Source organism: Halyomorpha halys, unplaced genomic scaffold, assembly GCF_000696795.3.
Source record: "Halyomorpha halys isolate HHAL.00 unplaced genomic scaffold, Hhal_1.1 Scaffold799.1, whole genome shotgun sequence".
Lineage (NCBI taxonomy): Eukaryota > Metazoa > Arthropoda > Insecta > Hemiptera > Pentatomidae > Halyomorpha > Halyomorpha halys.
Genome location: NW_027108683.1, coordinates 280,458 through 288,367, shown reverse-complemented (window position 1 = coordinate 288,367; position 7,910 = coordinate 280,458). Strand labels below are relative to the sequence as shown.

Below are 7,910 nucleotides of genomic sequence, written 5' to 3'. Positions count from 1 at the left end.
AAAGTAAAATATAATAAGAAAAATTAAAGGTTGTAAACAGTAAATGAAAAGGGTAATAGTAACAGATAGATAAGAGATAAAATAAGAGAAGAAATATTGAAGAAAGTACAAATTACGTGATGAAAAAAGAAAAGAATAAAATCAAATGATGAGACAGAATTCAAATGAAGATGCACAAATGGTTGACATGATTTCCCATATGAAATCATGAAGTGATTACTATTGTATAAATTAAAATATATAAGAATGAAGGTTGGTGTTATGTTAGTTTTATTATTGTTATGGATTTTTTATTGTGCATGAATATGGGACAGTGGTCCCGAAACATTGTACAATGTCATGAATAAATAATAAATAATTCATTCAAAAATGGAAGTCATTAACCTCAAAAAATTTTAAAAGAATTCATACCTGTTTTGACGGGAGTAAAACTGTTTACAACCTTTAATTTTTCTTATTATATTTTGCTTTTTATTGTATACACCTGTTATTTTCCACTTATGTTTCTTCTTTTTTTTTTTTAACTATGTCAAGTGTTTGTATCTTTTTTAGCTCTGACGAAGCCCTGCAACGTGGGGCGAAACGTTGGCTCAATAAAAATAGTATCATCACTTACTATTTGAGTTTTTTTTTACTGCACCCGGACCATATTCCATACATAATTATAAAATAGTAATAAACATAATATAATATTTTGAGACAGACAAAGTTATAAAAATAGAGATATATCGTATTATAAGAACATAACACTAATCTAAAAAAAAAAAAAAACGCTCAGTCTGAAGAAATCTCTTGTGCACAACTGGTGCAAGTGAACATCCTATAACTGGGGCATATAGGTCTTTAACACTTGTGGCTATTTTTTTTGTTTAGAATGCCTGAATATAACGCAGAAATTTACAAAAAATAGTATTAATATGGCGCAGCGATGAAGTGAAAGTATGAAAAGACAAATTTTTGTTATAAAGATCACCCTAAAATACACTTGTAGTATTGAAATACAATTCATGGTAAATAATACGTACCTAATGAAATTTCTATCTCTTCCAGCCTACGTTTCCCTAATTCTACTATTTTTCCCACGAGGATTCTACTATTTTCCCCCAGTTTGCGCAGTTGAGAAAAATCCTCACAACTAATACTTTTATTGCAGCATCAGTCGCACGTGAGATAATCTCTCAGGAGAAGGGTATCTAGTCAGGGAAACAGGGCTAGACACCCAGAGCTGCTAGAGTGGTGTAGGGGGCTAGGCATAGAAGGAAGAGACTGTGAAATACTTGAGAACAGTCACCCTTAAGCTGCTTCCAAACACAAAAACAATTAACATGAGAAAAATCCTCACGCAGCGACCAATGGCGGGATAAAATGTATTTTTTTCTTTATAACCATGTATGTTGAATATTTTTTTTTAGATTTTAATGAAATATAAATTGTGCATGGTCATTTAGGATTTATATGTATATAAATTATTTTTTTATATGAAAAATTTTTACTCTGTATTATGCTGAGAGAAAACTAGATATAGAGGGAAAAAAACGTATAAAAAAGATGAAAACAATTAAATTATATAAAACGATTACAACAAAACAATAAGAACAAAAAAATCTTCTACTACAATAAAGTATTTTAATATATACTGACTACGCCTATGTGATATAAGAATAGTAAGCAATTTTCCAACTAGTCATAGTACAAGAGCCGGGAAGAAAAAAAGGCAGTTATCTCACCCCACTTTTTGACTACTCTAATAGAACTATGTATAAATCATTTTCATAACTCAATAGTTTACCAAGTGTAGGTAGGAGGAATAAAAATAGCGGCTGTTTCAAAACCTTAAAAAAAATATTAATTTTTCATTCCGAGCTCTATATCTTAAAAACTACCAACAACATTAGAAAATCTAAAAGAACATTATTTAGAGAAGAGTAAATTTGCTGAAATATGAGCCCTAAAAGAGCTATTTACGTCCAATAGTCCTTGAGAAAAAGCAACATTTCTTTAAAATGTACTGAAAGATTAGTAGTTAGTTAATTTATTTTGAGAAATCTATATTTCAGGAACTATGTGACGTACGAATATCTATTAGCACTCAAATTAATGCTAATTCAACGTACGATGAAGTAGTTTACGACCTTCGTAGGAATAGTATTTTTCACGATACTTCCTAAAATAAATTGATTTATAGTTAATTTCCAGTTGTTAGTACAAAATTTTTGATTTTTGAAAAAATATATCTATAGATCTGTCAGCACTCAAAATAAAGGAAATTTAACTTACTATAAAGTAGCTTATGACACTTACCTTCGTAGGGGTAGTAGTTTTTATGATATTCACATATGAATATAGATTTGGCAAATGAAAATTTAAAAAACTGTAAATAAATTTTAGCAAATTTCATGTAAACTACTATTTCTACGAAAATAAACACCATAAACGACTTTATAGCTCATTAAACTAGCTTTAATTTGAGTGCTAATAGACATCTGCACGCCACATAGTTCCTGAGATATAGATTTCTCAAAATAAATTGACTAACTACTGATCTTTCAGTACGCTCCATACAACATTTTAATGAAATGTTTTTAAAAAGCTATATCTCGAAAACTATTTAACGTAAACATTTTACGTTTAGGGCTCATATTTTAGCAAATTTGCTCTTGTTTAAATTACGTTCTCTTAGGTTATCTATTGTTTTTGGTAGTTTTATGATTATACCATGTATGTGTAACGTATATATGTCCGATTACGGATTGATAAGTATGCTGTGTGATATGGCAACCTAATTTATTTAGGCAGCATAGATGAATAAATAACGTATTTCTCTTTCTCTGTTGATAGTTGTAAAGATATAGAGCTCTGAAAAAAAAATTAATTATTTTTAAAATTTTGAAACAGCCCCCTTTTTTATTTTCCCTACCTATACTTCGCAGACTCATCAATTTTGACTAGTAATTATACATACTTTTCATTAAAGTAATAAAAAATTGGGCTGAAATAACTGCCTTTTTTCTCCTCTTGGGCTCTTGTACAATTAGCATGCTGTGTGTATAGCAACCGAATGAATTTAGGCGGCACTGTATATTAAATAAAGTGTTTCTCATTTCTCCCTTATACGCTTCACTACAAGTTTATGCCAATAAGATTTGCTGAATACTTTACACATTATTGACAAACATATATTTCCTTCTAGTTCAGAAGCATTGTGCACTTTCACCCGAAGTTTTTATTACTTAAATGAAAACTATGTATAATTACTAGTCAAAATTGACGAATCTGTCAAGTTAATATAGTTAGGGGGAATAAAAAATGGTGGCTATTTCAAAACGTTAAAAAAAAAATTATTCGGAGCTCTATAGTTTTAAAATTGCTAACAACGCTAGAAAACCTAATAAAACATCATTTCAAGTAAAATAAATTTGCGAAAACATGAGCCCTATTTATGTTCAATCGTTCTCGAGATAGAGCTTTTTAAATTACAACATTTTTATTTATAAAGCATGTAAAAATCAGTTGTCAGTGAATTTATTTTGAGAAATCTATAGTTCAAAAACTATTAGACGTATAGATAATATAGATAATATAATGTAGTTTATCTTCGTTGGAGAGTTTGTTTTCATGGTATTCAACAAACTAAATTAACAAAATGTTGATTTCTAGTTGTTTGGGACAAAAACTTTGATTTATGCAAAAATATATCTCTGGAACCATAAAACGTACAAATGTTTGCCAAAACTCCAACTAAAGCTAATTAAATGTATTATAAATTAGTATCTGGTGTTTATCTTTGTAGGTTAAGTAGTTTTTTTAATTTATTCCAAAATAAATTCACAAAATGTTAATTTCTAGTTGTTCGGATTGAACGTTTGAATGTATCGTCAAAACTACTACTATTGCGAAGATAAACTCCTTAAAGTTCTTTATAGTACATTATGCTAGCTTTAATTTGAGTAAGGATAGACATCTGCACGTTGAATGGTTTTTGAGATATAATTTTTTCGAAATAAATTCACTAACTACTGATTTTTTAATTATGAGAGATAGTTGACCGTGGTTGACGTACGAGGAGATGATGGTTGGGGTGCGATCAAAATGAAACACAAATAAGTTAGTGTAACCTATTTAATTGTGTTAACGTTTCGGCTAGAGTTTCCTTCATCAGGGCTAAGAACAGAACAAGATAACAACCACAATAAGTATAGAAAATAAAAACAGAATGAAATAAAGTAAATAATTTTACAGAATAGAAATAATAAAATGAAGTGATGAGAGAAGTGGAAAATAAAATGTAGACATAGGTAATTGAAAAAGTGGGTAAAACAACATAATTATGGAAATAAAATAAAAATGAAGTTATATTATGCAAAAAGATATGAATATGTTAGTTATTAATGATTTAAAAATTGAAATATGGAAAGAAAAAGAAAATTGAGAGAAAGAAAATTTTTGATTACTGAAAAAGAAAATTGGCATCTTAATCAATTATTATGGTTATATATATATTTTCTTTCTCTTTCCATATTTCAATTTTGAAATCATTAATAACTAATATGTTTATACTTCTTTGCATTATATAACTTCATTTTTATTTTATTTCCATAATTATGTTATTTTACCAAATTTTTCAATTATCTATGTCTACATTTTATTTTCCACTTCTCTCATCACTTCATTTTATTAATTCTGTTCTGTAAAATTATTCATTTTATGTCATTCTGTTTATATTTTATTTTTTATTTTCTATACTTACTGTGGTTGTTATCTTGTTCTGTTCTTAGCCCTGAAGAAGGCTAGAAACTCTAGCCGAAACGTTGGAACAATTAAATTGGTTACGCCAACTTATTTGTGTTTCATTTTGACCTCATCCCCAAGCATCTTCTCCTCGTACTGATTTTTTAGTGAATTTTTTAATGAAATGTTGCAATTTAAAAAGCTATATCTCGGGAACTATTGAACGTAAATAACTCTATTAGGGCTCACGATTTAGAAAATTTACTCTGCTTTAGATGATGTTCTCTTACGTTTCTAATGTTGTTTGTAGTTTTCAAGGTATAGAGCTACCAATGAAAATTTTTTTTTTTAACATTTTAAAACAGCCACCGTTTTTTAAAAACATTCCTTACTCTAGAACGAGAGCGTTTTAATCCCCACAAAAGGTTCTGAACATGGCGTTTAGTCTAGAGCTCATAGTTTGTCGGGGAATGTGTCCTAAAACTGCATTGCTCCAGTATTGTCGTTTGGGTATAATATATTATTATACTATATATTATATAATAATATATATTCGCCATATTGGAGTAATGCTTCAGAACTAATCTAGAAGTATTTTAAACGATGATTTTTATATCTATAATAATGAGAATTACTAATTTGAATAAAAATACCTGTCCCAGCGCGATTATTGCAGAGAGGAAGATAACGATGGCAGTGAATTTCATGTTGACGATGATAGAACTGACTTCATCTTGCAATAGCAGGTATTTAAAGGCCCCACGGAGTTGTGTTGTAGACAAACCATCACGTACGGAGGATGTTCCGGCTCGGTGAGGCGTTTGTTTTAATCTTCGACCCATAACAAATCTTTTCTCTCTTTTTGGGCACAATACTTTTGCAACGACACGTTCGAGCGAATAAAAATTATAGATAAAAATAAGTCCAATATGGCGTTTATAATATAATGTGATAAATAGTATCATAAATTTGTCCCAAGGGTCGAATAATAGCATTAACGCTGTCCTCATTTTCGAAGAATCGTTGATTCAGATAATTATGTAACGAAATTCGACTTGATGTTATTCCAGATGACTTGTTAGCTTACATAACAGTAAAATATCGCATAAGTCATGGAGTTTTATACGGAAAACGTATGCATAAAATTAAAATGGGCATAATTCATTCGTATGAAATTTTATAAAATAAATATTAAGAGATATAATTATAGGAATATACAACTTTAAAACTTCACTGTCAATTAATTTATTAACTAACAGTTAGTTAATTTAAAATAAAAGGTTAATTTATTACTTTGTAGTCTGATTTTTTTTTTCTAAAATAATACTAACTACAAATCATCCACTCTACTCTCAACACTTTATTTTAATTCTCCAACGTTTCGACCTAGGGGCCATTATCAAGGATACAACCTCAACCACTGACTTGTCACAACGTACCACTGACGTATAAACGGTAGGAAAGTACTTCCTTAGGGTAGCCTCTTTTGGGCAATCAACCCACCGTCGGTTCCATTCTTGCAAGGTTTCTTCTCTAAGGATCATCTTCCATCTTTTAGGGTCGTCACCAATACACGCTTGGAGATTCTTTGGTAAATCCGTTAGACCTTCTCTCTTTATCTTTTAATTTGATAAAAAATATATTTTTTTAAGCAAATATTTATTGTAATAATTAATAAAACACAATGACAATCATATTTAATTTTAGTTTCATACCCTTTTGCGTGGTGAAATGTTACAACCTAATTGACAATAGATTGCCCCCCTCTAGTTTTGATACAGGGTGGCGCCCTTGTCCCACAACTACAAACGCTGTAGAAGAGAAATCAGAGATACAAAATGAAACATGTTATGCTGGCGCCAACTTCCCAATTTTTTCCTTGACTTCTTGAAGCGTTGGCTCCTAATTTTTATTGTCAGGTATCCAATGTTCTAGACTTAATAAAAGGTTCATCAAAATCTAGATGACACATATTGAATCCTCGCCTAGTTAGAACAACTTAATGTAAGTTGGAAAGGTTCTATTGTAACTAGGTTAGTGTCAAAGTATAAAATTTGTCATAATTTTTTTCCCAACTTAGCGGACGTTGGAAAATATTCCAAGAAATTTTCCCTTTTACAAAGATGACCTCTGTAAATAACATTTTTATGAATGAAGTTTTAAGGATGATTTTTTACTACAATTTTTGAAGTTTGAATTAGGTTCTAAAATATCCCAGCTTTCTGTGTTTTCAAATTACTGGAGGGGGGGGGAGGAGGGAGGTATAATTCTTATACACCTGACGCCGCTAAGTCCAATTTGAATCGGTGGTATTGATATCAAATAGCTTTTGTATCGAAAGTTAAGTATCGATACTTTACTTGTATCGATCGGCGCCGTCTCTCTAGTTCTATGGGAATCACATAACTGCCTTCCTGTGTTTCACAGACTTCTAATGTTTATCAAGCCGGTTCTGTATATAAGAGCTTAATTTCCTCTGAACTGCGAAGCTGTCACGTTGTTTCAACCTTTAATATATCGGTAAGGATTTTATTTATTAATTATAGATTATATATATTATTAGGAATTAATTAATTTAAGTAATAGGTCAGTAGTAATTTGTGACAAAATAATTTATAGTATAAAAGTTATTTATAAAGTTCATTGTGAGTATATTTCAGAGAAAAATCTCATTCTATAGATTTGAAAAACAAAATGAATCATATCAATATGATTTTAATACATAATTATAGTTAATTATTTATTATTACAAAATAGGAATATAAAATAAATATTCTAAAAAAATTATAATTTGGAAAATATGAAGGAGGTGGTCATAAATGCGGTCAAAAAGGAACAAAAAGTAGTTCACAACAATTTATTTACGTATTTAGGGTAGGTTAAAAATTATGTTAATATAAGTGAAAAGAAAATTTTTTAAAAATGAACAAAAGCAAGAAATAAAAATAGTTATAGTACAGAATAGACAATATATAAAAAGTTATACAATATAAAAATATATGAATGGAATATCGTCTGGGTGTGGTAAAAAAAAACTCAAATAGTAGATAATTATACTATTTTATTGAGCCAACATTTTGCCCCACATTGCAGGGCTTCGTCAGGGCTAAAAAAGATACAAACACATAGTTACAAAAGGAAAAAAAGAGAAAAAAAACATAAGTGTAAAATAACAGGGGTAT

At 29.5% G+C, this 7,910-nt stretch overlaps 1 long non-coding RNA gene across 1 annotated transcript in view; it reads left to right on the top strand.

Annotated features, from left to right (window-relative positions):
• Positions 1–7,110: 7,110 nt before the first annotated feature.
• LOC106686229 (uncharacterized) overlaps positions 7,111–7,910 on the top strand; it is a 3,142-nt gene continuing 2,342 nt past the window's right edge. The window contains exon 1 of the long non-coding RNA XR_001343980.2: positions 7,111–7,248. This is a non-coding gene — a long non-coding RNA (uncharacterized lncRNA). The remainder of the gene's footprint in view (positions 7,249–7,910) is intronic.